This window comes from Lutra lutra, chromosome 2 (assembly GCF_902655055.1).
Source record: "Lutra lutra chromosome 2, mLutLut1.2, whole genome shotgun sequence".
In the NCBI taxonomy this organism is placed as follows: domain Eukaryota; kingdom Metazoa; phylum Chordata; class Mammalia; order Carnivora; family Mustelidae; genus Lutra; species Lutra lutra.
Window position 1 is genome coordinate 136,750,862 of NC_062279.1, and position 13,810 is coordinate 136,764,671.

The 13,810-nt window shown below is 35.0% G+C and overlaps 1 protein-coding gene across 11 annotated transcripts in view; it reads right to left on the minus strand.

Moving 5' to 3' along the window:
* ELF2 (E74 like ETS transcription factor 2) overlaps positions 1-13,810 on the minus strand; it is a 100,236-nt gene that overhangs the window by 31,813 nt on the left and 54,613 nt on the right. For 2 of the 11 annotated variants that reach the window (XM_047718470.1, XM_047718469.1), the window contains exon 3: positions 9,523-9,625. The exons of the other annotated variants lie outside the window; for them this stretch is intronic. The gene's annotated coding sequence lies outside the window, so the exon portion shown is untranslated. The remainder of the gene's footprint in view (positions 1-9,522; positions 9,626-13,810) is intronic. 11 annotated transcript variants of the gene reach the window in all.

The window sequence follows — 13,810 nt, forward strand, 5'->3', positions numbered from 1 at the left end:
ACTGTTTATAAATAAAGAGGATAGAAAGGGATAAATCGATTGAAAAAATATGTAAGAGGGTATGAAATAGGGATCTAAGCCCTTCTATGTATAAAAAGCCAACTATCTTAATACAATTTATTAAATAATCTGTCCTTTCCCACTGACTTATAAATCTATGTCTATTACTAACCAGGTATAAATACATGCTTACTCTGTCCCTGAGGTCTCTATTCTATCCTAATAAACTGTCTGTGGGTCAATAACACATTTAAAATTTTTCTAGGGCTACAGAATCATTCCTTATAGGTAGGAGGGCAAACACCATATACTTTGTTCTTTTGCAGAATTGTCTAGACTATTTTTGGATCTTTAAGAGTTTATCAGATTCCTCCAGAAACAAGTCCTCTTGACCTTTAGATTGGAATTGAACTGAATTTATAGATTAATTGGAGAAGAATTAACAGCTTTACTTTGTCCATCTTTCCATGTTCTTTGTGGGTTAAAGATTAAAGGAATCAAATGGTTTGGGTCTATTTCCTCTTCAGTAAGTTTTATATCCCTTCACATATTTATACCCCTCAACAAAGTTAAATTATTATTTTCATAAAGGTATTGCATATTACTGATAGACTTATTCCTAAATACCTATTTATGTATTTTTTTACTATTATGAATGGGATCTTTTTTATCTCATTGTTATTTTTTATTTTAAAATTTTTATTACTGAAGTATTGCTGACACACAATGTTATATTAGTCTTCGGTGTAAAACATAGTGATTCAACAATTCTGTATGTTGCTCAGTGCTCACCAGGATAAGTGTTGTTATCATTTGTCACCAGATAATATTTTTACAATATTATTGATGTATTCCCTGTGCTGTGTTTATTATCCTCATGAATTCTTTTATTTTATAACTGGAGATTTCTACCTTTTGGTCTTCTTCACCTACTTTGCCCATCCCCCCACAGCCCTCTCTTCTGGCAACCAACACTTTCTTCTCTGTATTTATAGATCTGTTTCTGGTTTTTGTTTATTTGATTTGTTTTTTTAGATTCCACATATAAAAGTGAATCCATATATTTGTCTTTCTCTGTCTAATTTCACTTAGCATATTATACCCTCTGGGTCCATCCATGTTGTCACAAATAGCAAGATTTCATTCTGTTTTTATGGCTGAGTAATATTCCATTGTGTGTGTGTGCACGTGCACGTGTGCATGCAAACACACACCTTTTTTTTAAAGATTTTATTTATTTATTTGACAGACAGGGATCACAAGTAGGAAGAGAGGCAGGTGGGGGTTGGGGGGAGGAAACAGGCTCCCTGTTGAGCAGAGAGCCCAACATGGGGCTCGATCCCAGGACACTGGGATCATCACCTGAGCCAAAGGCAGAGGCTTTAATCCACTGAGCCACCCAGGCACCCCAAACACACACCTTCTTTATGACTTTCTGATTATCATTCTTGTATAGAGCAACTGTGATGGAACCCTCTAAGCAGGTTTAAAATCTATATAAATTCTTAAAATTTATGTGTTAATTAAACCATTTGTAAATGCCAATTTGGTTTCTTCCATTCTGATCTTCATGCCTTTTATTTATTTTTCTTACTTGCATCTGCTAGAACCCCCAGAAATAATGCTTGTTAGTAAAGATGACAGATGGCATCTTATTTCCCTATTAATCACGACAGTTGCCATAAAATTTTTAACATAGACACCTTATCAAGTCCCAATCCAGATTAAAAGTCTCAGAGGATAGTGAATTTTAACAAATGTTTTTTTGATCTACTGGGATGATTATACAGGTTTTCTCTTTTAATCTATTCATATGGCAAATTATATTAAAGATTTTCTAATAGCCCTCTTTGCCTTCCTAGTATTTAGTCATTATGTATTTTTTAATCAGTGCTAGATTTACTATGATTTATTTAGAATATATGTAGCTATGATCATACATAAATTCTGCAAGAAACTTATTTTTTTAATGCTGGGTCCATTTTAAAGTTAAGGTTTACTACCTTCATAAAATGAGGTGGAAAGCTTTCCCTCTTTCACTGTTTCCATTATAGTTTGTACATAATAGGGCTTACGTATGTATCCCTTGAAATTTTATTAATAAGCCTGGGACTGATGGATTTTACTTGAATGAGGGAATGCATATGTAAAATTAAAGAACTCAAAAGTTGACTTGAACGTTTCTATTTCTATTTTGAGTCAACTGTATATATACTTACATATACATATATATAATTTTAATTGTTCATAGGTTTTCAAATTCCTTGCCAACAGGTTGTTCATAGTATTTTCTTATGATTTTCAAACTCTAATCTATTGGCCTTATTTTTGTTCTTTACAGGGCTCATTTTCTTTGATCTGCCTTTACATCCATTTTTTAGATTTTAAGATTTTTATTACCTATTTTCTTTTCTATTTCATTAATATTTACTTTTTTATCTTTATAATTTCTTCTACTTAATTTAGATTTATTCTGTTGGTCCTTTATTACCATCTAGATGAACATGTGTTCATTATATCTTTCATATTTACCAATAAATGCATTTAGAGCTACTAAATTTTCCAGTGGGTTCTACTTAAATCAAATCTCAAATTTTTATATACAATGCTTTCATAGTTACTTAGTTGCAAATATTTTATAATTTTCATTTTCTCTTCTATCCATCAGTGAGCCAATATAAAGTATTTTGATTTTTACCTCATTGCTGATTTCTAGTTTTATTGTATTATGATGAAAGGATACATTTTGATTGATACATATTTTCTGAACATTGTTGAGATTCCTCTATGACCTAGCACACAGTTAAAAGCTGACCTATATGCAACTGAAAAAAATTGTACAGGGTTGTATTTTATTAGGTTAGGCACTGACTAACTAATTTAACAATTCTATAAATCTCTAGTTTATGAAGTCTGTCAGTCCTAAGGTTCAATTCTTTGATCCCATTTTAAATTTTGTATTTATTTCATTTTTAAATTTTGGGAGAGGTGTGTTAAAGTCTCATTGTTTTGTAGGCATGTCCACTACTCTTTGTAATTTTAAAAGTTTTAAGTGATATTTCAAGGCTATGTTGTTAGATGCATATAAGTTTATGATGATTATGTTTTCTGGGGTGTTCCTTTTAGCAGTTTAAAGAGTCCCTGTCCCAATTAAAAATTCTTACCCTAAATTCTATGTTATTATCCCAGCTTCCTTTGGTCAGTATTTTTCAGATACTCTACACCCTTTTTGCTCTACACCCTTTTTATACCATTTTGTTTCGTGTATCTGTTAAAAATAACACAGAGTCATGTTAAGATCACAACAGATTATTTTAATATAATTTCTGGTGTTTTGGACTTATTTCTACTATCTTGATTTATGATTTGTATTTACATTTTTTCTCCTTTGTTGCCTTTTGTTGGATTGTCAAGTTTAGTTTATTCCCTACCCCCAACTTAGTATTTTGGAAGCTATTCCTTCTATTCCTATTATTTTAGATGTTCTAGTTGCTTAAAATAAATGTCCTTTTCACTTTTCATCTTCTCCACATCACATTTCACACAGTTCCTAACTATTTTATTCAAGGGCCACCACAATCTGGTTCCACCCTTTCTAGCCTTACCTCCTCTCTCTACCATATGCCTCTACAAAGCCTAATCTCTAGTTAAACTATATTGCTTGTTAATCTCTAAATGAAATACAACATTCCTGGCATTCTGTCCTAGCTCATGACATCTTCTCATTCACTCACTCATTCGCTCAACAAATAATTTATGGAAGACTTATTTGGTGCCTAGCTCTGACCAATACCAGTAAGTACAAAGGATAAAGTCTCTGGTTTTATGAAGCATCATAATGTGGAAACATTTAATAAATATAAATAGAATAGAACAGAACATCATGAATGCATGAATTCAGGTAAGTTAACTGGTGATACTTGGTTCCCATCTTCCACTCCATCCTCAAACCACTGTCCCTGGAATGCACAACTACCCACCAGGTGGCACCAAACCACACCCAGACCTTAGACTGATTGAGATGTCTTAGTCTGAGTCCTGGAACCCTTTCCACACACATCTTCCTCCATACACATTGTCTCAGGTCATTTTATTAAACTCACAATAATGCCCTATTTTATGTGATCTGAGGTTCTGGGAATTATTTACCACTTCACTGTAGGAGTTTACTATATCACAAGTTGTAGGTCCTACCCAAAAAAGAAAAATGGGGGCTATGACAAAAATAACAGAACAATCCTAACTGAGATTGACGAGTATCAGCTAAAGGCAATCTCTCTGAGAAAGTGACATTTAAACTGTGATCTAAAGGATGACCAGGAGTAAGAAACTGAAAAACTGGAAAGCAAACAGTACATGAGAGCACCCTGTGAAGGTAAATGCAGTTCATGGAAATTTGCATTTCATTTCATGGAAATGCAAAAAGACAACAGTGTGTGTGTGTGTGTATACTGAGGTGAGAGGGGTGGTATATAATTTATCAGAGTAAAATGCGTCAGAGTTTGGACTCTGGAGCCCTACTTACCATTTTATTTTGTTTTCTTTTTTAAAGATTTTATTTATTTATTTGACAGATAGGGATCACATGTAGGCAGAGAGGCAAGCAGAGAGATGGGGGAAGCAGGCTCCCGCTGAGCCGAGAGCCCGATGCAGGGCTCGATCCCAGGACCCTGAGATCATGACCTGAGCCGAAGGCAGAGGCTTTAACCCACTGAGCCACCCAGGCGCCCCACCATCTAAATTTAAATCCTTGCTCCATCACCTAAATAGCTGTCTAGTCTTGGAAAAGTTATTCAGCCTAGGGTTGTAAAGAATATTAAATATATTAATATGTGAAGCCCTAAGAACTATTCCTGGCAATATAGTAAAGAAAATTGAAATGTTAGGGTTTTGGTTTTGTTGCTATTGTTATCTCAATGAGTGAGAGGAGCCAAATTATTTAGTGTCCTAAAGGCCATGTTAAAAATTCTGAATATTATCCTAAGTGCAATTAGAATCCACTGAAAGGGTTTAGGGAAGGGAATGTAATGATTACATTTATAAAAATATTTTTTAAAAATCACTTTGGTTACTATCTAAAGCATAGATTGCTTAGAGTGAAAGGGAAAAAGGCCAAGAATGAAAACAAGAAGTTAGAAGGCCAATGGCCATGATAGTAACTCAAAAATAAAAAATAACTACAGATTGATCTAGGCTAGTAACAATGAAGGAAGAAAGAAATTGGTAGAGTCAAGATATATTTTGGAGGCAAAACTGACATGATTTGGTATTGTACTAGAAGGTGAGGGAGAAAAAGGTATAAATGATGACTTCTCAACCAGGAAATCCTTTGCTACTGGACAGATTTTCAAGTCCCATCCCAGATCCATTGGGTCAGAAGTTCTGGAGGTGCGGCTAGCAATCTGTACTTTAACAAGTGCTCCAGAAAATTCTGATGTATGTTCAAGTTTGAGAACCACTGGCCACAGAAATCTTTGTCATGGAAATAGAGGGATCTCAAAACACGAACAGGTCATTAAATATTAAATGAGGCTTTAAGGAAATATACTAAATGTTCAAATATCAAAGTGTCTCAGGATAAAGAAAATTAGGTCAATCAATTAAGGGACATAAAAAATTACCACTACATAGTCGAGGGCCTTTTTTTTTCCTTAGCAGGGATCATAAAAGTGTATTCAATTAGCAACATTTAAAATGGCTTTTAGGGGGCGCCCTGTGGCTCAGTGGGTTAATAAAGCCTCTGCCTTCAGCTTGGGTTGAGATCCCAGGACCCTGGGATAGAGCCCCACATCAGGTTCTTGGCTCAGCAGGGAGCCTGCTTCCTTCTCTCTGTCTGCTCTCTGCCTACTTATGATCTCTGTTAAATAAATAAAATCTTTTTTAAAAAATAAATTATTTAAATAAAATGGCTTTCAGATCCCTTCAATGAGTTATTAGGAAAAAAAGAATAGCAATAGGGAAGAATATAGAGTAGGTAAGTATGAGAAAAAGGTGGATGACAGCTAAAATAATATATGGATGAGACCTAGAAAAACTGTTTTTTAGATTCTAATTGAAATTAAACACTTTAATTTTAAATAAAGGCAGAAATCACAGTAGTTTTGGCAACATCTATGACATCATAACCAGTAGAAACATAAATATGTTCATATTATAGTTGCTACAGATACCTCAAAATATAATTTATGGTCATCACTACTATGAAATTATAGGCATGTTAAATCTGCCACTAGCTCTCATTGTTTAATGCATTATTAAAGAAGCATATGCATTAATACATCACAGTTAAAAATAATCTAAAAGCTATGTTTCAATGTATTTGGTTCCTCTATAATCCTAAATATTGTATCTTCTATATTTTAAAAAATTGTTGTGAGAAGACCCACAGGCTGAATTCACCATATGATCAAAGAAGCCCATGACACAAAAAGATGAAAAAACTCTACAAAAGTTAATAGCTGTGTTGAAAATGTTCTTGACCTCATTTAAATGATGCCCTTTCATGAACCTAAGAAAACTCATAGGCCTCTTTCCCAGTTTACAATTAGGCATCGAAGATGCATAAGGGACAATGACTCCTTCTCCTGAAACAGAATTATACCAAGGCACCCAGCTTTGAATTCTGAAAAGAAAGGCTAGCCATGCAACTACCTTAATCTCTATAATTTTTAGCTTAGTTTGGGCAACGAGCATACCTATGACTCAGACCTACACAAGCAGACAATTTAGTGGAAGGTGAATAAAAACAGTTAACTAGCTACTAGGGAGCTCTGAATGAGAAGCTAAGGAGTTCAGACTTTATTTTAGGTAACGCTTTGCTTCTCTGTTTTAGTTTTCATTTACAGTACTATTTGGGAAACAACTAAATTTGTATAAGAAACATACTTCGTTAAAAACTCTTAAAGGCTTCCCATTGCCCTTTAGATAAGGCCGAACAGATACAAACCTTACAAAGTCCTCAGCAGTAAGACTTTACCTCTTTAACTTCATTTTAATCCCCTTTCCTTTTCATAATCCATATTCCACCCATACTGAATTCCCTTCTACAACTCAAATAGGCCATGTTCTCCTTCCTCCAGACTTCCTACCATGCTGTACTCTGCTTGGCTAATGACTTCAAACCCTTCAAATCTGTTCAAATGCTACTTCCTCAAGCAGGCATTCTCTGCCCTCCTAGGCATTCCCCAGCTGTATACTCCCTAAACCTTTCATTAATCCTATCATAACACTCATCACATTTGATTATAATAACATGTTTAATTGTTCATTTCTCCACATAGCTGAAAGCCTGGTGAGAGGAAAGAGAGGGTCTTGTTTACCCTAAGACACTCGGCTCTGAGCCTGACATGCTGCAGCCCTCGGTAAGAGCTGGTAGAGGATGAATGGACGGATAATTTACCTAGAAATGTGTTTTAAAGCATTCCTACATTTAAGAACCTTCAGCTAGAGCTGCCTGGGTGCCTCAGTTGGTGAAGCCTCTGCCTTTGACTCAGGTCATGATCCCAGCGTCCTGGGATCGAGTCCCACATTGGGCTCTCTGCTCAGCAGGGAGCCTGCTTCTCCTCTCCCTCTGTGGGCCTCTCCTCCGGCTTGCTCTCTCTCTCTCTCTCTCTCTCTCTGTCAAATAAATAAAATCTTTTTAAAAAAATAAATGAATAAAAATTACATAGACACATTATTAGTGAAATTGGAAATTAACTAGTGTTTTAAAAATTAAAAAGTCTGGGGCGACTGGGCAGCTCAGTCAGTTGAGCAACCAACACTTGATTTCAGCTCAAGTCGTGATTTCAGGGTCATGAGATTGAGATTTTCTCTTTCTCCCCTTCCCTTTGCCCTTCCCCCTGATAGAGGGTGAGTGCTTCCTCTCTCTCTCTCTTAAATAAATAAATAAAATCCTTTAAAAAACAAATAAAAATAAAAACTAAAAGTCTGAGCACAAAGGAATGAGTGCTACTAGTTTCCAAAAGCAAACACCCTTAGTTGATCTGTTCTCTAGATATACTTATCTTTCCTAATATATAAAACATGATTCTTAAAGCATACAAATACCATTTAAAATCATTCCTTTTTGTTTCTGCTTTATTAACTGACAGGGTAGTTTTTCACTTTCGGCCACTATCTTTTTCCTTCACATGACAATCTGTAAAACATATATTCAAGGGGCGCCTGGGTGGCTCAGTGGGTTAAGCCGCTGCCTTCGGCTCAGGTCATGATCCCAGGTCCTGGGTTCGAGCCCCACGTTGGGCTTTCTGCTCAGCGGGGAGCCTGCTTCCTCCTCTCTCCTGCCTGCCTCTCTGCCTACTTGTGATTTCTGTCAAATAAATAAATAAAATCTTTAAAAAAAAAAAAAAGATTTAAAAAAAAATAAAAAAATAAAAAAAAAACATATATTCAAGTGCACTAAAAATTAATGGCTATTTTAAAGAGTCCTTAAAGGATCCTGTTTTAAAATTATAGTTTAGAAAGCAGAAGCTTCATTTCATTTTCTTCTTGGATCACAAAATCTGATTAAAAAGTAACAATTATGATAAAACTCTATTGATGGAAGAAGTAATGTGTCTATTAAAACACTTTTTCATCTTCTATACTCTTCATAATTTAATACCTTATAATTACTTTGTATACTTTTAAACAATACAGTTAAATAATTTTTCACTTAAACACCCTCTGTTAAAAGACAGTAAAGAGTTTAGAGACCTTACTCAGCATATACATGGACTTCTACAACCACAACTCACCTCCATTTTTTATAAACCTGATATTTTAATGTCCAATTCCCAGTAAATAGGAATTTCAGGAAGACTCATAATTGCATGATACCATATTTCATTAATTCTAAGATGTACTTTTTTTCACATTTTAACATCTCTGAAATCAGGATGTACCGTAGAATTGATGGTATCCTAAAATTTGTAACTGGCAGCACTTATTGCGTTTAGTGGTCCAAAAATGTTTCTTACGACAGATGGTATCTTAGGCTAAATGAAATATAGTTATGAAGATGTTAAAAACTTTTCTCTGATAATGCTTTCTAACTCATCTAAATCACAATACAATTGTAATTCAAACAGTTCTAGAATCAAAACTAAATGAACTTAAGATTCACATTTTACCTTTTTAGAAAACTAGTGACTAGGCTAAGCTCAAAAAAATAGATAATTAAAAGAAAACACTTCTTTAAAAAATGTAGGAAAAACTCTAGATTTAAGAAGAAGAAATAACAGAAATGGGGAAATGGGGGGGGGGGAAGACTTGAAGATGTTCAGTCAGTAGTAGCTTCCATGGATGTGGAGGCATGAAATAGCCCTAGAACTTAATCTATAAAAAGAAACAAATATTAGAAACATGCCAGGGGTTAACAGAGATAAACTGTCTAGGAGGAAAGATACTGTTGTATTATTTCTTCCTCCTAAGGGAGGAATCATTGTCACCCTTTAAGCAAAAATATGGAATAGGTAGTTGAAATAATTGTAATTAAATGTAAAATTGTAAACATTCTTAGTAAATTAAAAACCAACCTACCAGCATTGTCTTCCTTCTGGCTCAATCTGTTTCACCTTCAGGTAATCCTAGGATAGGGGCTCCTTTTCAGATCCCCAGTTTTTCATGTCGATCTTCTACCTCCCTGTGGCAACAATATTTTCTAATTAAAAGAGTCCTTTTGTGCCACAGGGAGGATTTCTGATGGTATAACAAATACAAAAGTTATCACAGCTCATCATGAAGTCAACTTAGTCTTGAGATTTTTCAAGAAAGAAATCTGGCTCCTGAACTTATTTTTCATGACAGAAATCTGGTTTTATTTTTTTAAATTGCATTTCAAAAAGCTACTTTCATTTACTTAAAAAAAAAAAAAAGGCAGTGCTTTCTTGTTGAATTAGGTAAAAATTCTTATCATCTGTCTATCTTTTCAACTAATCTCTAAACACAATTTTGTTGATCACAAAAAGAAGGTAAGTTTTCTTGATCATTTCTTTAACTATTAACACCAAATTTTTATATTTTGATACCTGGTTAAGAACCAAAGTCCTACTCCTAATCAGAAGAGAGAAGTAGGAAGCTACCAGACTGCTTTTGGCCAATGTCTATTAGTAAAGATTAGTAAATCTACTTGTATTATATAACATAATGTTAATTTTGCTTAAAATGTACATTTTTAAAAGGCCAGCAAGAAATGTCAAAAGCAATACTTGCTGTTCCCTTGCTGGTAAGGGATTATGAGCGACTTTCACTGTTTGTTTTTCTTTGTAATACTTCCCAATTTCTCCAATGAACATGTGTTGATTTTCTTACAAGAAAAAAATCAAATTTAGCTATAAGTATGAATGATTAAAACCTACTATGACTTTAAGATGAAGTTAATCTAATATCACAACATCATGGCTCTGATATATTTTGGATGGCCATACTGATGTTTTTGGATGACTACCTTTTTATATTTTAAATAACCCTAAGGTATTCAATGTTCAGCATATTAACAAAAAAGAAAATATATTTAGATTTTACATAGATGATTCTTGATTATGCTGCCATACTGAGGCAAAAGTCAAATCTATTTCAATCTGTATTTCCTAACAGTTATGTGTTAAACACTATATCATATACTATGTTCAACAAAATTAAGAAGTATGGTCCCTGTCTTTGAAAGACTCATATCCACTCTGAAAACAAAAGGAGTTCGCATACACACAAGAGCAGTATGAGAAAGTACACAGTCAAGAGCCTTAGTCCAGATGGTCTCACAGAGGATCAGGAATGGGAGAGTTTAATGTAGGCCATAATCACTGTGGAGAGTTTTGTGTAGTGGGGCCTTAAAAAAATGGATAAAACCTAATCACAGTCTTGACAGGAAACTGTATTTGAGCAAAAGCTCAGAAGCATAAATAGCACAGTCCATGCAAGAGGCAATAAGGAAAGCAGCTAGAATACAGTGTTTCAATAGATAAGAAGGCCAGATTGAAAGGATCTACTTCTGGATGATTCCGTGAGTCACGGAATTTAGCAGAGGAGTGGCTTTTGACATCTGATAAACAAAGAGCTTCAGGAGAATGCTAAAGGTAGGTGCCAAAGCACAGTAAGTCAAGGAAAAAGAACAGACTGAAGGTATAGAACATTTTTTTTTAAGTGGAAGTGAAAGGAAAGAGAAAAATACAACAGAGAGGCAAACAAATGTTCTGTTTTAACCTTCTCCATATTTGAAGGCATAAGGAAAGATTCTAATAAGTTAAGGGGATACTTACAGAGCACTTACTACATCAAAAGCACTGTGCTTTATATCTTTATTTTATGTAGTCCTCACGACCTTGAGTTACTAGTTTATGACAACGAAAGAGACTCTGAAAACGTTAAATACTGACAGGTAAGTAATAAAGTAGGACTCTGAAGCCACAACTAAGTAACCATCAATATTCTTCCCTTTGCACTGGGTCAATGGAAAGCCTTGGTAGGGGATTAGAGGGAAGAAGGAGAAGAAAATCAGAGTCCTTATTCCCTTGCTTCTCTCTGTGGCATCATCCTCAAGCCAGCTGCATCCTTTGCTCAAAGGTCCCAGATTCTCCCAAGGTGACCCTCTTTCCAGGGCTCTCTTCTTCTGGGTTCCAGCAACAATTCTCTCCCTTTGGGCCTCCGGCCAAAGGACAGAAACAGCGCTGCTGCTGCCGCCTCTGCTCTATTTCTTATGCTCTCCCCACTCTTGCCCATATATTTATAACTAGTCATTCTGTAAGACATTTTTTAAATTATCCTAATTTGAGTATGACATCTCCTTTGTGATGGGATCCTGGCTATATATTTGTGCATCTTTAAATGCTTAAATATTTCTCCTTAGATGTTCTGCTTCAACTCAAAATCAACACACCTACTACCAAACTTACCTGCTTCCCAAAACAGTCTTGCCTTCCTCAAATCACTATATGATATTATGACCATCACTTAAGGTAAAAAAAAAAAAAAAAAAGAGTGGTATCTTAGCTAACTATGCCTCTCCCCCTAATTTGTCATGTTAAAGATTGTTAGAGCATATATAGTAGTATTGCTTATATCAGCCCCTTCTGTTCCTATCATTTCTACCTTGTTTTGCTTAAGTCATGTCTAAACTCATACTACAACAGCTAGTCTTGCTTCATCCCTTCCCCTACAATCATCCACTATCTCCTGAGAAACTAATTACATAGTACTTTCTACTCAAAACCTTCCAAACCATTTTGCTTCTTACACGCCTAATCACTAAATCTTGGTTTAAATCACAGTCTAGTCATAACTCCTAACGGAACCCCCTGTCACGGTCTCGTTTACTCAGTATCTTCTAAATGCACCTTGAACTGGAATATTCCCACTACTAATTATATTTCCCTCAGCCTACAATACCTTTCACTTACCTCCTATCTGCCCATCCAAACCCTACCATCTGTCCCCTTTCCTTTCTCTAAACATTCCCTAATCCTGTAAACTGAACTTTCTTCTTCTGAAAATGTCTTTGAATTTATAAGTAACACCCTATTGGTTCTATACTGCTTTATATTTTCTTTTTTTTTAAGATTTTATTTACCTATTTGTCACAGAGAGATCACAAGTAGGCAGAGAGGCAGGCAGAGAGAGAGGAGGAAGCAGGCTCCCCGCCGAGAAGAGAGCCCAGTGTGGGGCTCGATCCCAAGACCTTAAGATCATGACCTGAGCCGAAGGCAGAGGCTTAACCCACTGAGCCACCCAGGCGCCCCCACACTGCTTTATATTTTCAATATGATTTATATTATATATAAGTACATTATTAACCCCTTGAAGGAAAGAAACATGCTGAAAACAGTACCCTTGCACATAAGAAATGCAAACTATTTACTGGTGTGTTATCATAAATTAAAGCCAAAGTTTAAGAGGATAAGTACAGCAAGTTAAGGTGCAAGATGAAGAAGCAGATCCTAAACAGCTCAATCTTCTCAGCTAAGCCTTAAGATTTCTATCAAAACTTATCTACTATTGACTGCATTGGTATAAACTTACTACTTTTTATTTTTACTTTTTTAAACTTACTCCTTTTTAAATGGTAACCTATAATAGCCTTTTAAAATTTGTATGTACTTTATACATATGTACATATATATGGTTTTTAAAGAGTAAACGTAAAGACTGCATTTTCAAGTCTTATTAGGGAATCCCAGAGACTCCCTTCCAGCCCCAGCTCAGCACCTCTGTCTATCTAGCAGGTCTCCAGAGGTGGTGGGCTCTGCGGCCACTGGCAAAGGTATTTCCAGACTGCCAGTCAAGACCACCCTTCATTCATACTTCACTGCTATTCCTCAAAGACTCTTTATGATTTCTGATATCCAATTATCATCGAAAAGCAATCTATTGTTTTAAAAAAGCAATTTATAACTTTAGATGAATACACTTGAAGTCTCAAACATATTTGGTTCTTCCTATAAAATTTGAGAGGATTACTATTACTCATAAGCTCTGAGGAAAATGTAGATTTTCTCTGTCTATAAAAGACATTTATGACTAACAGATGAGAAATTATTTTATGCATAAAATAAGATGGCTGAATATACACCACTATGTAATTTTAATACTCCTGCCTGGATTTCATCATGAACATTGTTTCTGGTATAGATATATACATATGGGCAAACAGGAATAAAAGAAGAAAAACTTCGATGTAAACATGCAGAGAACTGTTATAACAGGTCACTAAATATAATTATGAACATTTTTAGGCTAATATAATCTAAGTTATAATGTAGGAGCATTCCAGGAAGCATTTCCTGGATGTACAAAAGGAAATTCTGTTCTAAACGGATCTCATGTCCACCAATTC